Below are 20,692 nucleotides of genomic sequence, written 5' to 3'. Positions count from 1 at the left end.
CAAGGGTCATCTTTATTTAAACCCCCCCGGGCCAGTGCTCCTCTAAGTGTTGGTCCAAACTAGAGCCCCTTGCAGCGCCACCTCGGGGAAACTCGAGGGCTGGTTTTAGTTGTACGGACTGCTCATGTGAGTGTGCCCCGAGAACGGGATATGTGCAGCTCCTATCGGGATATGTCGGCACATTCGGGCGGTGTTGCTGGACTTGTTTCACCATTGTCGAGGATGTCTTGTAACCAGGATACCGAGCCTGATCGGAGTGTCTTGGGAGAAGGAATATCCTTCGTTGATCATGAGAGCTTGTGATGGGCTAAGTTGGGACACCCCTGGGGTTTTTGAACTTTTGAAAGCCGTGACCGCGGTTGTGGGCAGATGGGAATTTGTTAATGTCCGGTTGTAGAAAACCTGAAGTTGACATTAATTAAAACACATCAACCGCGTGTGTAACCGTGATGGTCTGTTTCCGGCGGAGTCCGGGAAGTGAACACAATGTTGGAGTAATGCTTGACGTAGGTTGTTCTAGGATCACTTCTTGATCATAGATTTCTCGAGCGTGCTTTGCCTTCTCTTCTTGCTCTCTTTTGCGTATATGTTAGCCACCAAATATGCTAGTCACTTGCTGCAGCTCCACCTCATACCTTTTACCCTTCCTATAAGCTAAAATAGTCTTGATCGCGAGGGTGTGAGATTGATGAGTCCCTGTGACTCACAGATACTTCCAAAACCAGCTTGCAGGTGCCGTTGAACCGTGCAGATGACGCAACCAAGCTCAAGGAGGAGCTCGATGAAGATCTTGTCCTTTGTGTTGTTCCGTTTCCAGTTGATCAGTAGTGGAGCCCAGTTGGGACGATCGGGGATCTGTGTAGCATTTGGGGTAGTCTTCTTTCATTTTGGTTCCGTAGTCGGACCTTGATTGTATCTGGATGATGTAATGCTTTATTCATGTATTGTGTGAAGTGATGATTGTAAGCCAACTATCTATATCTTTCCCTTATTGTATTACATGGGTTGTTGTGAAGATTACCTCACTTGCGACATTGCTTTCAATGCGGTTATGCCTCTAGGTCATGCTTCGACACGTGGGAGATACAGCCGCATCGAGGGCGTTACAAGTTGGTAATCAGAGCCTTCCCCGACCTTAGGAGCCCCCTGCTTGATCGAATCGCTGGCGTTGTTGAGTCGAAAAAGATGTTTTGAGTCATTTAGGATTATATATATCAGAGAGTTAGGAATTATTTTTACTCCTCAGTCCCTTCGTCACTCTGGTGAGGCAACCTGATGTAGAGTTTTGACTCTTCTCTTCTCTTCTCAAATTTCACTAAAAAAAATTTAGGATCACACGGGTATCTTGGAATCGTTCCGATGGTTTTGTGACGAGAACATTGTTCTTGGTGCCTCCTAACATTTAGGGGTTGTGGCAGTGTCCCGGGGAGTTGAGCTTTGAGGTGTTGTCGTCACAATTTTATCGTTGAGATTCTGGAATACCTGAGTTTCGCCGACATCGAAAATCTCTTTTATGCAATTGTTGGTGAGATAACCTCGACGCCACCCAGTACTGGGGCGGGAGTTCGGGAGTATTGCCATAACTCGTATAACGGATGCTTTTTGAAGGTTGAGGTAAAGGATTTCCGAAGGTTTCTTGGTTATGTGTTGAAGGATGGATACAGCTGGATGTAGGATTTGCTAGTTTTGGGTGCGATATTATGCTCCCCCTCTATCCCCAACACCTGATTGCATAACCGGAAAGTTTCAGGAGTTTATAAGTGGGGATTCAAGTAGCTCTTAGGATATCTTTCCGATAGATGTATGATATGAAATTGGGGTTCGACGTCTAGTGGTCCGCCTATCCATGGTTGGTTTTACAGTGGTCTCATTGTGTCTTAAAGAGTCCTTGGCTATGCCGACTCGGGGACGCTTCGTATGTCATGTGCACTGCCTTGTACATGATGGTGCTGTACGATCGAGCCCGTGTAGGCCCCACCACGAAAACTTCGGACGAAATCTCTATCATATGTTTGTTCCGGCTTATTTTGCAAGCCAATCCTTTGTTTTGTTTTGAGTTGTGGTATTCGAGTTGCTTCGAAGTCAAATGTTGATTCCATACCTTTCCTAAGCGGTGTTCTCATACTCCGATGTGAATACCAATCCTTCATGATAATCGAGATTGTCATGTCAATCCTTTTTCAACCGGCGTGTTTTCTCTTCTAGTGGATCCGAACATTTCAACATCCGCAAGATCAATTATCAGTTCTTCTCAATGGTGTTTGTTTCATCCGTCCAAATTGCCTTTGTTTTCCCGCCCTCCCACCCTTTTTCTTCAAGGACTCAAATTTCTTAATCATGTATCTTTTACTGATGGGAAGCCTCTTCATTCCTTTCCTTCAATGTTCTTATCTGGTGATTCTCAAGAAGATACTAACAGAGTTTCAAGTTATCATTATTCGTCCTCTTTCTTCTCTGGTGGATTCAATTCAAGCTTTGTTGATCATATCCTTTTCCTCGTTTCAATGCTTTCTAATGCCGGTGCACCTCTTAATCATCCACTTTTCACTATTCAATTGTTCCGGAGTGCTCAAGATATTCTGAAGATTCATGTTTCAACTCTGCTTTCGTTCAAACTCTTTCGAGGATGTTATATCATTCAAGCCATTTAATTCAACCGGTGCATTCTCTCTTTTAAATCATTCAACGGTGTTTTCTTTTGAGTGGGCCCTAACCCATAGGTCTTTTTCCAGGATCTTACCTGACTCTTCTAATTTTTCCGGAGCTATCCTAAATTCTTTTTGAAGTTTGACGTAAGACTGATTTATCATCAGTCAAATGCCTTTCTCCAAGATCTTCCAAATTCTTTTCATCGTTGGTTCAACCTTTCTAGTCTTCATCCCGGAGTATCTCAACAATTCATGGTGGTCTTTATCATCGTCATTCTCTACAGTTGAAGACCGGAGAAGATTTGCTCTCAATCTTATCCATTCTCTTCAAGATTCATGGTTCTAGCCTTTTGCCATCCTCTCATAATTGTTTTTGATTGTGAGAATTCTTCTTACCCATCCGGAGCAATTCAAGAGTCTTCTTAGTTTGTTATCCGGAGTCCATCAATTCAGGTTTATTCATTCTCAGCTGTCAGTTATCATTCTCCAATCTTACCGGTGCATCGTTCAAGTGATCTCTAATCAGTTCGTGATCCCTTCGTTCTCATGTATCTAGATTATCTCAAGTATCTTCGTTCATTTCATAATTCTTACCCGGTGATTAATCCCTTTACTTCGTTCATTTTTCAATTCTTACGGTGGTTCGTTCAAGATCTCTCTTCCTTGGTTATCATATCAATTCATTCGTTCTTCCAAATCCTAACGGTGGTTCGTGGAAGACATTCTCAAGTTTATGTTATATCTCTCTTAATCTTTTCTATGAGAATAAGTAATATGTCAAATCCGTTGATTGTCATCAATTTAATTGGTGAAGGATAAGCATAATGTAATTCTTATTCTTGTTTCAACGAGTGAACTCAATTCCCTATTCCGAAGGCTCATCAAATTCCTGATTTCAATTGTTCCATCTTCTCTTTTTCCCGGAGTTCCAACCTTTTTCAATTATTTCACCACGGGGATTCATCAAAATTGTTACAAGGATTCACCTTATGTTTTCAACTTCTCTTTCTTCTCGTTATCCTTTTGTTACCGGAGTTCTTCATGAAGGTTCTACATGATGGTTTCATCAAGGATTTAATTTCCTTCTCAAAGTGTTCATCAACATTCTTTTCTAAGGAGCTCAAGTATTCTTCTTCATGTAATCCGGAGTGCAATTCCTTCTACCATATTATTGGAGGTGGTATTATGTCATTCTTGATAATTTGAGTTCATGTTTCATGATTCACATGTTGTTAAGAATGAGATATTTTAAATCCATCTACCTTTTCATTGGAATTATCTTTTCTCATGTTTCACCTAGAGCCTTTCCTAAGGACTGTTGCTATTTATGGTGCTCATAAACGACCCAAGTTCTTCGTCTATCTTCCCAGTGAAATAGCTTTCTCGTCTCCTTGTTCATACCAATCCAATTCTTTTTGCCGTGAGTGGTAGGTTGTCACCTCATAATTTGAGATGTATTCCATAAGACCATATCAAGCTTATCCTTTTTCGTTGTTGGTTTTCCAACAACTCCGTTCGACCCTTCTCCTAAAGACGTTGCTTTCCTCTCCGTTCTTTTGAATCCATTCTTACAGTCGTTCCGAAGGCATTGTGATGTTGTTTTTTTCACCCATCATTTTGTTTTGTCAAAAGATCATGTTCTTTTCATGCCTATCCATTTAACCGGAGTGTTGTGCCCTTTTTGCTCAAGTTCTTTTCGCCTTATCAACCCTTGTATCTCTTTCCAACCGGAGTGCTATCTGAGATCTTTCTTACCCCTTGTTCCATTCATTCAATAGTTCCGGAGGCAGTATGTTGTGATTTCATCAAGTATCTTCTCATCTTACCAAGTTCTTATTCAATTCCTTTTCTTGTCAACCAGAGTGATGTCCGAGTTTGTTCTTCCTTGTTACTCTTCCCTACCGGAGTGCTTTCAACTTTGTTCTTCTCCATTGCTTTCTTTCTTTCAATTTGCTGAACCTTTTCAAGGTTCTTTGGTCTCACTCGTTCGTCAAAGAAGCAACTTAGCTTTACCTCTTCTCTTTCTCTTCCGTTTTTCCCTCCAGTGCCATTCTAGATCTCGGGACGAGATCTTCTCGTAGTGGTGGAGTGTTGTAACGCCCCGAGACCGATGTGCCAGGTGTCTTCCAGTTATTCGCTGTTGTTGCCTTGTCTTTGCTTGCATGTCATGCATTGCATATCTTGTCATCATGTGCATTTCATTTGCATACATGTTCGTCTCATGCATCCGAGCATTTTCCCCGTTGTCCGTTTTGCAATCCGGCGCTCCTATGTCACCCGGTGTCCCTTTCTACCTCTTTTCATGTGCGGGCGTTCAACATTTCCGGATTGGACCGAGACTTGCCATGCGGCCTTGGTTTACTACCGGTAGACCGCCTATCAAGTTTCGTGCCATTTGGACTTCGTTTGATACTCCAACGGTTAACCGAGGGTAGCCGCAAAGGCCTCTTGTGTGTTGTAGCCCAACACCTCTGCAAAGTGGCCCAAAACTCACCTAAACCACCTCCATCATCTAGAGCGTTCGATCATGATCGCCTGGCCGCAAACCGCACCTCATTTGGACCCTCCTAGCTCCCTCTACCAATAAATATGTGGCTCTCCCCGAATTTTCGCGCAGTCCAAACCCTACCATCCTCTACCTCGCGCCCGGACGAAATCTCCACCGCGCCCGGACATGTCCAACCCCGCCGCCTCAGCCACTCACAACGCGCCACCTCAGCACCGTGGAGCCCGTTCGCCGCCGCCCGCTCTGCCCTAGCGCGCGCCACCGCCTCGCCCGCAGTGCACCGCCGCCGCCTCGTCGTGCTCGCCGGACTTCGCCGCCCGTTGCCGGAGCACCCCGCCGGTGACCACCTGGCCGCGAGCTCGACGCACGTGCCCCGTCTCCCTCACCGGACTCGCTGGTGAGCCGCGGAGCCCGTTCGCCCCCGTCCGGCTTCCTCCTCTCTCTCCCTGACCCCGTCTCTCTCTCTCTCTCTCTCGCACAGGGTCGCCGGCCCCATCGCCGGAGTTAGCCAGGCCGCCGTCACCAAGCTCATCGCCGGCCTCCACGCCCTCTACCTTCGCCGGATCCGGGACCCCCACGCCCACATCTATCTGTTCCCATCGAGCTCCGCCGCGCCCGTCGCCGGAATCCCTCGCGCCGCGCCCGCCGGACTTCCTTACCGTCGCGGCCTCCGTCATCGTTCCCGCGTGCGGGCACACGCGCAGCCGATCCGGCCGATCCGCGCGCCCCGTTGACCTCTACCCACGCCTGTGGGCCGCCATGCCAGATCCGGCCCACCGCGCTACTGCCACGTCTACAGGGCCAAGCCCACTGGTTGAGATGCACTAAGCCTTGCCCTAAGCACGTTTTCCCTATTCCCTGCTCGTCTCCGATTTTTTCAGAAATCGAATAAGTCCTCAGATTCTCATAATTTTATGCACTTTTCATCGCATCATAACTCTGCATCTGTAGCTCCGATTCGTGCATGTAGCATATTAAAATGTTCGTCTCAATGAGTACATCATTTCATCTCATTGCATCATTTTCATTTGAGCTCATCTTGATGCCCAAAATGCTGTTGTAGAAGGGCTATGTGATGAATTTGTCAGATCTGTTTCAGCAAATGGCATTTTGTCATTTTTGCCATGATTAATGTGTGCATGCTATGATCCTGAGCTCTACATGTGTTTTTTTATATGCCATGTTATCTTTACCGAGGTGCTTGCCATGTATTTTTGTGATATTTTTGGTGACTAGCACAAGCTTGCAAAGTAGCGTAATCATTGATGCTGATTTCAGGGACTTAGAATTTCACTAAGTCCTTGTCCTGTTTTTGTCTTTATGCCATATGTTCATGTTGTTTCCTAGTGATTCGTGCCTCTTTTGAGGATGATCAGTAAGGATGTTTTGTTAACATTGTGGTGCTCTATCCATCCATGTCTTTGTTTGGATTTATGGAGAAACCTAGCTTGAGTCAATCGAGCTCTACTTTGCTATAAAATGATCCTGGCAGATTGTTGACATGTTTAGCGATTTTGCAGAGGATGTTGCTATCGTTCCGTGCATGCTATGTTGTTGTTCTTGCCATGTATAGCTTCTATGCCATGTCTTCTTCATGGGTGTATGCTTAGTTTGTCGTGCAATGCTCGGTAGTGAGTGCATCGATCTCGTTAACATGCCTACTCGTTAACTGTTTTGCATGCTCCAGTTTTTCTCCAAGACTGAATCTGTTTATGTTTTTGCCATGTTCACATGCTTTCAATTGTATTTTATGATCCCTTTTGGCTCAAGGTCACTAAGGGACTTTTGTTAAGTGCTTTGAGTAGCTTCATACCATGCCTTGCTTTGCCATGTTAAGTTCCTATAGCATATAGTTATCATGCTCTAAAGATTGCTTCCTGATGATAAATTCCAGACTTGTGTTAATTTCACAAAGTCTGAAACCTGCTATCATTTGCTCTTTTGCCATGCTTGTTTGAACCTGTTAATGGATGAATTAGCCGCAGCTCAGTGTTCATCTTTTGTCAAGCATCATGAGTGGATCCCTGCCATGTATTTTTTTGCCATGTGTGAGTGCAGTAGCTTATTTATCTTGATGCATTTAGAAGGCTACTTGCTGTTTATCACAGACCGGTGCCATATTTGTTTTGCTTGCCATTTCCAAACCGTGCATTTGATTCCAGTGATTTTTATATTGATTTCAACCGAAATCACCTCACCTTTCCAGTGGCACTCTTGGATTTCCAAGTTGAGGCCAGGTTCAATCTTTCCTTGTCAAATCTTGCATATGCATCACATACCGTATCCCGCATATCATACCATGTTTGCATCATGTTGTTTGAGCATTGCACGTGGTTGATTGCATTCCTTTTTGCTTGTTGTTCTTGTTTGGGTAGAGACGGGAGATGAGTTCGTGAACGAGGAGCCCGTTGAGTTCGCTTACGAGGATCAAGTCAACTCTGACAACTTTGCAGGCAAGATGACCATACCCTCGAAATCACTTCTATCTTTGCTTGCTGGATGCTCGCTCTTTTGCTATGCCTATGCTACGATACCTACCACTTTCTTACCATGCCTCCCATATTGCAATGTAAAACCTCTAACCCACCATGTCCTAGCAAACCGTTGTTTGGCTATGTTACCGCTTTGCTTAGCCCCTCTTATAGCGTTGCTAGTTGCAGGTGAAGATTGGAGTTTGTTCCTTGTTGGAACATGGATATTTTGTTGGGATATCACAATATCTCTTAGTTAATTAATGCATCTATATACTTGGTAAAGGGTGGAAGGCTCGGCCTTATGCCTGGTGTTTTGTTCCACTCTTGCCGCCCTAGTTTCCGTCATATCGGTGTTATGTTCCCGGATTTTGCATTCCTTACACGGTTGGGTTATAATGGGAACCTATTGACAGTTCACCTTGAATAAAACTCTTCCAGCAATGCCCAACATTGGTTTATCATTCGCCACCTAGCCTTTTCTTTCCCTTGGGTTCTGCAGACTCAAGGGTCATCTATATTTAAACCCCCGGGCCAGTGCTCCTCTGAGTGTTGGTCCAAACTAGAGCCCCTTGCAGCGCCACCTCGGGGAAACTCGAGGGCTGGTTTTAGTTGTACGGACTGCTCATCTGAGTGTGCCTTGAGAACAGGATATGTGCAGCTCCTATCGGGATTTGTCGGCACATTCGGCCGGTGTTGCTGGACTTGTTTTACCATTGTCGAGGATGTCTTGTAACTAGGATACCGAGCCTGATTGGAGTGTCTTGGGAGAAGGAATATCCTTCGTTGACCATGAGAGCTTGTGATGGGCTAAGTTGGGACACCCCTGCAGGGTTTTTGAACTTTTGAAAGCCGTGCCCGCGGTTATGGGCAGATGGGGATTTGTTAATGTCCGGTTGTAGAAAACCTGAAGTTGATATTAATTAAAACACATCAACCGCGTGTGTAACCATGATGGTCTCTTTCCGGCGGAGTCCGGGAAGTGAACACGGTGTTGGAGTAATGCTTGACGTAGGTTGTTCTAGGATCACTTCTTGATGATAGATTTCTCGAACGTGCTTTGCCTTCTCTTCTCGCTCTCTTTTGCATATATGTTAGCCACCAAATATGCTAGTCGCTTGCTGCAGCTCCACCTCATACCTTTTACCCTTCCTATAAGCTTAAATAGTCTTGATCGCGAGGGTGTGAGATTGATGAGTCCCTGTGACTCATAGATACCTCCAAAACCAGCTTGCAGGTGCCGTTGAACCGTGCAGTTGACGCAACCAAGCTCAAGCAGGAGCTCGATGAAGATCTTGTCCTTTGTGTTGTTCCGTTTCCAGTTGATCAGTAGTGGAGCCCAGTTGGGACGATCAAGGATCTGTGTAGCATTTGGGGTAGTCTTCTTTCATTTTGGTTCCGTAGTCGGACCTTGATTGTATCTGGATGATGTAATGCTTTATTCATGTATTGTGTGAAGTGGCGATTTTAAGCCAACTATGTATCTCTTTCCCTTATTGTATTACATGGGTTGTTGTGAAGATTACCTCACTTGCGACATTGCTTTCAATGCGGTTATGCCTCTAAGTCGTGCTTTGACACATGGGAGATATAGCCGCATCGAGGGTGTTACAAAGTATCATCGCAATAATCATCATAAGTAGGAGGCATGCTATCATCATTATAAACTTGCATATCAAAGCTTGGGAGACTAAAAATATCATCTTCATTAATCATAGCTTCCCCAAGCTTGGGACAAACATTAATTGCAGCAAATATATTCTCAAATATGTCATCATCATCAAACATAGCTTCCCCAAGCTTGGGCCTTTTCATATCATAAGCATAATCACTCTCATAATTAATAGTATGGATAGCACCAATAGTATAGCAATTATCATATTCTTCCAAGGAAGTGCCAAAAAGATTTTCAAGATCATAAGAAGTATCATTATCTTCCACAGTTATATTTTCATGAGGCACAATAGTAATAGGAGCAGCATTATTTGGGAGAGATATCTTTTTACCTCTCTTCCTTTTTCTTTTCTTCTTCTTCACCACATCATGTGTGGGTTCAATCCTCTTTTTGGAGCTCCTTATTAATGAGATTGGTTGAATAGGAGGCTCTTCCTCATTACCTGATTCATCATAAGAAATAATAGGGGGGTATTGGGAAGTCTCTTCCCTTTCATTAGTATTCTCTTCATCTTCTATTTGTTTTCTTTTTTTATGTAGTTGGCAATATAAGGATTTTCAATGCAATTCACCGCACAATACATATAAATTTTCTCTAGATCAAAATGAAGAACTTTATCAAGATTAAACTTTGGAATACCCTCAGTTATACGTTTCATTTCCTCATACCCCAAAAGAAGACTAAGCTCTTTATGATGCTCAAGGGTAATCAAATTATCACAATTTTTGGATACGATTCGGTCATGAAACAATTTGCATTGGAGATTTAAATGACCATGTTCATTGCAAAGTTCACAAGGGGCATGAAAAATATTGAATTTTTCAGCACAATCATCAAGACTATCTTGCAACAATTTAATTTCTAAGTACTTATGCCTCTTGCAATATCTATCTTCCCTATTTGGTGTGTACTTGCAAACCCAGTCTACTCCACAAAAATTGACATGTTTATAGGAGGCATTTTCATCATGACTAGTGCAATCATCATTAGCATCATGGATATTCAAAGAATTCATAGTAACAACATTGCAATCATGCTCATCATTCAAATATTTAGTGCCAAACATTTTATAGATTTCTTCTTCTAGCACATGAGCACAATTATCCTTTCCATCATACTCACGAAAGATATTAAAAAGGAGAAGCGTATGAGACAAACTTAATTCCATTTTTTTGTAATTTTCTTTTATAAACTAAACTAGTGATAAAACAAGAAACTAAAAGACTCGATTGCAAGATTCCCTCAAGTGGATGACATAAGGTTTATCAATCCGTAGGAGGCGTAGGATGAAGATGGTCTCTCTCAAGCAACCCTGCAACCAAATAACAAAGAGTCTCTTGTGTCCCCAACACACCCAATACAATGGTAAATTGTATAGGTGCACTAGTTCGGCGAAGAGATGGTGAAACAAGTGGTATATGGATAGTAGATAAAGGTATTTGTAATCTGAAATAATAAAAACAGCAAGGTAGCAAGTGATAAAAGTGAGCGTAAACGGTATTGCAATGATAGGAAATAAGGCCTAGGGTTCATACTTTCGCTAGTGTAAGTTCCCTCAATAATGATAACATAATTGGATCACATAACTATCCCTCAACATGCAACAAAGAGTCACCCCAAAGTCACTAATAGCGGAGAACAAACGAAGAGATTATGGTAGGGTACGCAACCACCTCAAAGTTATTCTTTCCCATCAATCTGTTGGGCTATTCCTATAAGTGTCACAAACAGCCCTAGAGTTTGTACTAGAATAACACCTTAAGACACAAATCAACCAAAACCCTAATGTCACCTAGATACTCCAATGTCACCTCAAGTATCCGTGGGTATGATTATACGATATGCGTCAGACAATCTCAGATTCATCTATTCAACCAACATAAAGGACCTCAAAGAGTGCCCCAAAGTTCCTATCGGAGAATCACGACGAAAATGTGTGCCAACCCCTATGCATAGGTTCATGGGCGGAACCCGCAATTTGGTCACCAAAACATACATCAAGTGGCACGTGGTATCCCATTATCACCACAGATATCCACGGCAAGACATACATCAAGTGTTCTCAAGTCTTTAAAGACTCAATCCGATAAGATAACTTCAAAGGGGAAACTCAATTCATTACAAGAGAGAAGAGGGGGAGGAGAAACATAAGATCCAACTATGATAGCAAAGCTCGCGATACATCAAGATCGTATCATCTCAAGAACACGAGAGAGGAAGAGAGATCAAACACATAGCTACTGGTACATACCCTCACCCCCGAGGGAGAACTACTCCCTCCTCGTAATGGAGAGCGCCAGGATGATGAAGATGGCCACCGGTGAGGGATCCCCCTCCGGCAGGGTGCCGGAACAGGGTCCCGATTGACTTTTGGTGGCTACGGAGCTTCTGGCGGCGGAACTCTCGATCTAATCTCCGTTCTGGAAGTTTTAGGGTATATGGAGTTATATAGGCAGAAGAAGCACGTCAGGGGAGCCACGGGGGCCCCCCACCCTCGTGGGCAGCTCCTGTATCTTCTGACATGGGGTCCAAGTCCATCAGGTGTGTTTCCTTCCAAAAATAACTTCTCCAGTTGATTTCGTTCCGTTTCGACTCCGTCTGATATTCCTTTTCTTCAAAACACTGAAATAGGAATAAAACAGCAAATCTGGTCTGGGCCTCCGGTTAATAGGTTAGTCCCAAAAATAATATAAAAGTGGATAATAAATCCCAATATTGCCCAAAACAGTAGATAATATAGCATGGAGCAATCAAAAATTATAGATACGTTGGAGACGTATCACTCCACCACCGCCGCCGAAGGCGAAGACGAGTGGCTGCTTAGGGCCAAGCCCCTGGCGGAGTCATAAGTATTCAGATGGCAGAGTAATTCATAGCATACTCTTAGCGCACTGCTTCTCCTAACGCCGAATTATGATTATGCAGACCGCCACGAGCCCGTATCGATGTATCGTCGGACGGCTCCCTGGGCCCGTCGAATATGGATAGCGATCCACTTCCGACCGCCACCTCCCCTTGCCCTACAGACAACACCGAGGTATTGTATCAAGAGGCACCGGGTCGAGGGGAGACAGTCCCGGAGGCGCCTCAAGGCGACCTTCCAGACTCCGGGAGCAGAGGGAGCAAGGCTCCCGAGGGCTCCGAGTTCAGCCCTTAGCCGAACACCGCGCCGGAACCCCCAGTGGTTCCGGATTCGTGCAGGCGGCCTCCTTCCAAAAGGGGCAAGACGCCTGTGCCGGTGACCTCTGTCCATCCAGAGGCACCGAACAATCTGTTGGGAGCGCTTCGCAGCGCTTCGATCGACGAAGAGCACCGCACTATTATGAGTGCGGTGGTCCAAAAGGTTCAGTCCGCCAAGAGCGGACTGACTGAAGCCTGTGCCAGCCTTCTAACAGGCTTTGAGGTAAGTTTTTGGAATATGGGGAAAAATATTACCGCATAGACAGTAGCCCCTGATGCTCTGTTCGGTGTTCACAAAGAAAAGCCGAACAGAGGATCAAACAATATCGCGGGAGTCTAATATAAGTATGTCAATATGCTTATGCAGGCTTCGCTGCTGGCCTCTGCCACACTAACTGCGGAGGTCGCTGCACTGAAGCAGGACCTTAAAGGGTCCAAGGTTGAGCTCGGCCATGCCAAGAGGCAGCTCGAGGAGAACAAAGGTAAGTAGTACCTAGTCTATGGATATATAAAAAGAATGCGATTGCAAAATGACAGAATCATCGTAATTTTGCCTGGGGCCATGACCGAGGTGGCAACCCTGAAGCAAGCGCTATCCGAGGCCGAAAACAAAGTGGCCGAGGAGCGCACCGAGCGGGAAAGGCATGAGGCACGGGTGGGCGAGGTGCAGCAAGAGCTCCACGCTCTCGTGATGAAACACGAGGCGTTGGAGCTGGACTTGAAGACACGAGAGTCCGAGCTTGCCACCGCCCTTGAAAGTGCAAAGAGTGCCAACGCCGAAGCACAGAAGGCCCTCCAGGAGATTGATGCGATGAAGAAGATAGTGGTGGGTAAGGCATTCTATATGCAAAGCAAGCATGTGAAAGTGAATTACTTGTTACTTACCCGAATCCGGAGCATTCGCGGATTTGCCCCGCAGCGTGTCGGATGCCGCACAGTTTTATCAGGCCGAGGAGGGAAGCTCAATGGAGAAGTTGTTCTGGTCTCAGTATACTGGGACCGAACACTCGATGCCTCTGAGCGACCAGCTAAAGCAATTGGTCGAGCTGCACAAGGCGGCCGAACAGGCCATGAAGGGCTTTATAGTCCGGATGTGGCCTGGCGACGCCCTTCCCAATAGCTACTTCGGCCTAGTGAGGCGGCTTGTGGGTGCCTGCCCACGGATTGAAGTCATCAAGCGGTCCATCTGCATCGAAGGTGCACGCCGGGCTTTCTCCCGTGTGAAGGTGCAATGGGCCAAGATGGACGTCGTGGAGCTGGTGAAGGAAGGGCCTCCGCAGGGCAAGGAGCATCGCCACCCCGAGATGTACTATGAGGGTGTCCTGAAGGGTGCTCGCCTCGTAGCAGACGAGTGTACGAAAGATGTAATATTTGAGTAAACTTGCTCGTGTGATCCTGTATTATGAAAACTTGTTCATATGCGCTATGCAACGCTTGTCTAAATTTAAAATATTACCTTTTGTTCGGCTGTTTATCAAATCTGAGAGATGGCTAGTCGTCGGCTTCTGCCCCCATGCCACGAGTGCTGGGGTGTTCAGGATAAACCTGAGCACTCTTGTTCCCATTGTTGGGTCCTTCGAGGGAGGTGCTCAGCACAACGAATGAGGCAATCGGACCATAATGTGTTATCACTCTCACTTAGCCATAGAATTCTATAATTTTAAATTTCGGTGAAGCCCCTAGTATTCGGAAGGCCGAATTCGGAGCGCAATACACGCCTTAAGCCGGACAGGGCCGACTCCTCGCTCTAAGCAGCATAAGCCTTTAGGGACTCGAAACCTCTCGAACAGCGACCAGTCTCTCGCCTTATCATGACAGTCAGTTTTAGCTTTCTCTACTGAGGTGCTTAGCCCAGCAGAACCGGGGCACAATCGCAGTAGTTCTCCCAGTGCTACCTTAGCCGATATAGCGGAACGTAAGGAACCAAAACATGGGAGACGGGCAAACCCAACTATTGACCCAAGACATGATTCGGAGCTGATGCATATAATGCTATAAGTTCGGGGTGCCGCACTGTCGAAAGTGTTCGGACTTCTCACGCCGTATTATGGGGTATGCTTAAGCCCCTAGCGTATTGGTCGTACCAGAGTGTACGGGTGCTGGATGTCATGAATGAACATATATATAAAAAGGAAGAATGCAATAATAGTCTTAATGCTATGCATTTTTATTCAAAAGGTGCGTTAAAGCAGAATGATACAAGTAGTGCGAGAAGCAAAAAGTAGGATTGTTTGACAAGTCCCTTCCAAGGCAAGCTGAGGAATAGAATTAAAGCAAATATTTCACTCGTTATCGTAATCCACCTGGGAGTTCTATGGTGTGACGTAGCTTTTTGTCTCCTTGGTTGCTGCATCATGTGTTCGGCAATCACACTGCCGGACAGGGTTTCCATAGATTAAGGTTCTGAAAGAGAAAAATAACAAAGCGGGAAGCCCCTAGTGCGGTTTAAGCCGCGTATTGGGGCGTGCCGTAGTTGTGCCCCCCTCCCCGCCTGTGCCCATGGTATTTTTAATGCGTAATTATGTACGCGTGGCACGAATTTCACCGTTTGGCTGGGGCCGGGGTGGGGGCCGCCTTGCTATGCGAGTTCGGGACGTGCCAGGTGGTCCAGTTGCCGATTACTCCGGGCGCGCTTGAAGTTGTCCGAGTCCTTAATCGCCGAACTAGTGGATTGCCTTAAGAGGCTGCTTTGCGCTTCTGCTGCGAGGGCCGCAGTGTGCTCCTCCGTGCGGAGAGAGCGCTCTGTGTTTCCATTGACTGTGATGACCCCCCGAGGTCCTGGCATCTTGAGCTTGAGATATGCATAATGCGGTACTGCATTGAATCTTGCAAATGCGGTTCGCCCGAGCAGTGCATGGTAGCCACTGCAGAACAGGACTATGTCGAAGATTAACTCTTCGCTTCGGAAGTTATCCGGAGATCCGAAGACCACTTCCAGTGTTACTGAGCCTGTGCAATGGGTCTCTACACCTGGTATGACGCCTTTAAAGGTCGTTTTGGTGGGTTTGATCCGTGATGGGTCTATACCCATTTTGCGCACTGTGTCCTGGTAAAGCAGGTTCAGGCTGTTGCCGCCGTCCATTAGGACTCGAGTGAGGTGAAATCCGTCAATGATTGGGTCTAGGACTAGTGTGGCGAATCCGCCATGACGGATGCTAGTGGGGTGGTCCCTGCGATCGAAGGTGCTCGGACAGGAGGACCATGGGTTGAACTTAGGGGCGACTGGCTCCAACGCATATATGTCCCTGAGCGCACGCTTCCGCTCCCTCTTGGGGATGTGGGTTGCGTATATCATGTTCACCATCCGCACTTGTGGGGGGGAACCTATTCTGTCCTCCGGTGTTCGGATGCGGAGGCTCCTCCTCGTCATCGCTATGTGACCCCTTATCTTTGTTTTCGGCATTTAACTTGTCGGCCTGCTTGAACACCCAACAGTCCCTGTTGGTGTGGTTGGCTGGCTTGTTGGGGGTGCCGTGTATTTGACACGAGCGATCGAGTATACGGTCCAAACTGGACAGGCCTGGAGTGCTTCTTTGGAATGGCTTTTTCCGCTGACCGAGTTTAGAGCCTTTGAATCCGGCATTGACTGTCGTATCCTCGGTATTGTCGTTGTTACTGCGGCACTTATGCTTGTTGCGACGTGACCTGCCATTGCCGTCCTTGGTATCCGAAGTACCATGGTTCTTTGATATGTTATTACTGCGAGCCAGCCAGCTGTCTTCTCCCGCGCAAAAGCGGGTCATGAGTGTCGTGAGGGCTGCCATAGATTTCGGCTTTTCCTGACCAAGGTGTCGGGCTAGCCACTCATCGCGGATGTTGTGCTTGAAAGCTGCTAGGGCCTCTGCATCCGGACAGTCAACGATTTGATTTTTCTTTGTGAGGAACCGTGTCCAGAATTGCCTGGCTGATTCCTCTGGCTGCTGAATTATGTGGCTCAAGTCATCGGCATCTGGTGGTCGCACATAAGTGCCCTGAAAGTTGTCAAGGAATGCGGCTTCCAGATCTTCCCAACAGCCAATGGACTCTGTTGGCAAGCTGTTGAGCCAATGCCGAGCTGGTCCTTTGAGTTCGAGTGGGAGGTATTTGATGGCGTGTAGGTCATCACCGCGGGCTATGTGGATGTGCAGGAGGAAATCCTCAATCCATACCGCGGGATCTGTTGTGCCGTCGTATGATTCTATATTTACGGGTTTGAAACCCTCTGGGATTTGATGATCCATTACTTCGTCTGTGAAGCATAAGGGGTGTGTGGCGCCTCTGTACTGGGCTATATCGCGACGCAGCTCGAATGAGTCTTGCCCGCTGTGTTCGGCCCGGCCGGACTTACTTTTACTGTATCCGGCGTGACGATTATCGTCTCACATAGCAGCGTGCCCTCGTGATCCGTAGATCGATCTTGCATGTTTTGCTTTGTCCTCCAATACGTCTTGTAGGTCTGGCGTATTTCCCCATGCCTTTTTATTTGAATGACGTCGGGGAGCGGGCTGAGCTTTTGGCTGGAATGTCTCTCTATCGCGGCCACGAGGTGGCCGATCAGCCGCGTCATACGTCGGGGATGTAGGTTTTGGTGCTTCCTCCTCCAGTTGGGGTAGCAACCTGCATTTTGGATAACTCTTGGAGGGGCGTTCGAGTTTATTCTCTTTGGCCGCCAGGACTTCAGTCCATCTGTCAGCTAGCAGATCTTGATCAGCTTGAAGCTGATGCTGCTTTTTCTTAAGGCTATTTGTCGTGGCTATAAGCCTGCGCTTGAAGTGCTCTTGTTCGATGGGATCCTCTGGCACGACGAATTTGTCATCGCCGAGGCTTGCCTCATCTTCGGAGGGGGGCATGTAATTATCATCCTCCGCCTCTCCATCTGCCGCTCTCTCACGAGGGCTGGATCCTCCATCCTCCTGCTCTAAATCTTGTTGGAGGGGATTGTTGTTGTCTTCAGCACTTTCCGGAGTGCTATTATCTCTGGTGCCGGTATCACCACTTTTGCCTTGGCGGGACTTAGAGCGGCGCCGCTGACACCGGCGCTTGGGTTGCTTCTTGGAGGGGTCATCCTCCGTTGTCTCATCGCCATTGCCTTCTTTGGGTGTGTCCACCATGTATATATCGTATGATGAGGTGGCTGTCCAGAGCCCTGTGGGCAGTGGTTCCTCTTTGATTCCCGCATCATCGTCCATACCGTCGATGTCTTCGGAGTCGAAGTCGAGCATGTCGGTTAAGTCATCGACAGTGGCTACTAAGTGGGTGGTGGGTGGGCGGCGAATTTCTTCGTCATCTGTATCCCAATCCTGCCGGACGTAGTTCGGCCAGGATCCTCCTGACAACGAGAGAGACCTTAATGAGTTCAGTATGTCGCCGAAGGGCGAGTGCTGGAAAATATCCGCGGAGGTAAACTCCATGATCGGCGCCCGATCGGATTCGATAGGAACGGGCGCAGGCGGTTCGGAGTCCGTGGCCGAAGAAGGATCCGGCAGTTTGGCAGCACGGTTCTCGTGAAGGGTAAGGTCGATATTCGGCTCGATCGCCGCTGAGGGTTCGGCCTCCGTGACGGGGTCCATCCACCCATCCATGGATGGCGCAACTGGCTCCGAATTGAGGCTCGGAGCGGCTGCCGATGCGATCTCCTGGATACGGTCCGATGGTAGAGCTAAATCGTACTCATCGTGACCGCGCGGCACACAAGGCAGGGGCTCGAATCCGTCGAAGATCAAGTCTCCGCGGATATTGGCTGTGTAGTTTAAGCTTCCAAACCTGACGTGGTGGCCAGGGGCGTAACTTTTGATCTGCTCTAGATGGCCAAGCGAGTTGGCCCGCAATGCGAAGCCACCGAACACAAAGATCTGTCCAGGGAGAAAAGTCTCACCCTGGACTGCATCGCTATCGATGATCGTAGGAGCCATCAAGCCTAACGGCGACGACACAGAGGAACTCTCAATGAAAGCACCAATGTCGGTGTCAAAACCGGTAGATCTCGGGTAGGGGGTCCCGAACTGTGCGTCTAAGGCGGATGGTAACAGGAAGCAGGGGCACGATGTTTTACCCAGGTTCGGGCCCTCTTGATGGAGGTAAAACCCTACGTCCTGCTTGATTTATTCTTGGTGATATGAGTATTACAAGAGTTGATCTACCACGAGATCGGAGAGGCTAAACCCTAGAAGCTATCCTATGGTATGATTGTATGTTGTCCTACGGACTTAAACCCTCTGGTTTATATAGACACCGGAAAGGTCTAGGGTTACACAAGGTCGGTTACAAAGGAGGAGATATACATATCCGTATTGCCTAGCTTGCCTTCCACACCAAGTAGAGTCCCATCCGGACACGAGATGAAGTCTTCAATCTTGTATCTTCATAGTCTAACAGTCCGGCCAAAGGATATACTCCGGCTGTCTGGAGACCCCCTAATCCAGGACTCCCTCACATGGTTCACAAGTATCAAGTGATTCCAAAAGCCCATCAACATGGAGTTTGTTCATGCGCTTTACACAAATATGACCCAAACGGCAGTGCCACAAATATGTTGCACTATCATTATCAACTTTGCATCTTTTGGCAACAATATTATGAATATGTGTATCACTACGATCGAGATTCAATAAACCATTCACATTGGGTGTATGACCATAGAAGGTGTTATTCATATAAATAAAACAACAATTATTCCCTGACTTTAATGAATAACCATATTGCAATAAACATGATCTAATCATATGAATGCTCAACGCAAAAACCAAATAACATTTATTTATGTTCAATTCTAATCCCGAAGGTAGAGGGAGTATGCGATGGTGATCTTATCAACCTTGGAATCTCTTCCAACACACATCGTCACTTTGCCCTCAACTAGTCTTTGTTCATTTTTTAAATCCTGTTTCGAGTTACTAATCTTAGCAACTGAACCGGTATCAAATACCTAGGGGTTACTATGAACACTAGTAAAGTACACATCAATAATCTGTATATCAAATATACCTTTGTTCACTTTGCCATCCTTCTTATCCACCAAATACTTGGGGTAGTTCCGCTTCCAGTGACCATTCCTTTTGTAGTAGAAGCACTCTGTTTCAGGCTTAGGTCTAGCTTTGAGTTTCTTCACGGGAGTGGCAACTTGCTTGCTGTTCTTTCTTGAAGTTCCCTTTCTTTTATTTTGCCCCTTTTCTTGAAACTAGCGGTCTTATTAACCATGAACACTTGATGCTCTTTCTTGATTTCTACCTGCACCTATTTTAGCATCGCGAAGAGCTCGGGAATTGTTTTCGTCATCCCTTGCATATTATAGTTCATCACAAAGTTCTAGTAACTTGGTTATAGTGACTAGAGAACTCTGTCAATCACTATCTTATCTAGAAGATTAACTCCCACTTGATTCAAGTGATTGTAGTACTCAGGCATTCTGAGCACATGCTCATTGGTTGAGCTATTCTCCTCCATCTTGTAGGCAAAGTACTTGTCAGAGGTCTCATACCTCTTAACACGAGCATGAGTCTGAAATACCAATTTCAACTCTTGGAACATCTCATATGCTCCATGTCATTCAAAAACATTTTTGAAGTCCTAGTTCTAAGCCGTAAAGCATGGTGCACTAAACTATCAAGTAGTCATCATACCGAGCTTCCCAAACATTCATAACGTCTGCATCTGCTCCTGCAAAAGGTCCTTCACCTAGCGGTGCATCAAGGACATAATTCTTCTGTGCAACAATGAGGATAGTCCTCATATCACGGATCCAGTCCACATCATTGCTACTATCATCTTTCAACTTATTTTTCTCTAGGAACATATCATAAATAAAACGGGGAAGCTATACGTGAGCTATTGATCTACAACATAGATATGCAAATACTATCAGGACTAAGTTCATGATAAATTTAAGTTCAGATAATCATATTACTTAAGAACTCCCACTTAGATAGACATCCCTCTAGTCAACTAAATGATCACGTGATCCATATCAACTAAACCATGTCCGATCATCACGTGAGATGGAGTAGTTTTCAATGGTGAACATCACTATGTTGATCATATCTACTATATGATTCACGTTCGACCTTTCAGTCTCAGTGTTCCGAGGCCATATCTGCATATGCTAGGCTCGTCAAGTTTAACCCAAGTATTCTGCATGTGCAAAACTGGCTTGCACCCATTGTATGTGAACGTAGAGCTTATCACACCCGATCATCACGTGGTGTCTCAGCACGACGAACTGTAGCAATGGTGCATA

Source organism: Triticum urartu, chromosome 3A, assembly GCF_056163025.1.
Source record: "Triticum urartu cultivar PI428250 chromosome 3A, HENAU_Tu73, whole genome shotgun sequence".
Lineage (NCBI taxonomy): Eukaryota > Viridiplantae > Streptophyta > Magnoliopsida > Poales > Poaceae > Triticum > Triticum urartu.
The sequence above is the reverse complement of the archived record's forward strand: the minus strand, read 5'-3'. Positions refer to the sequence as shown.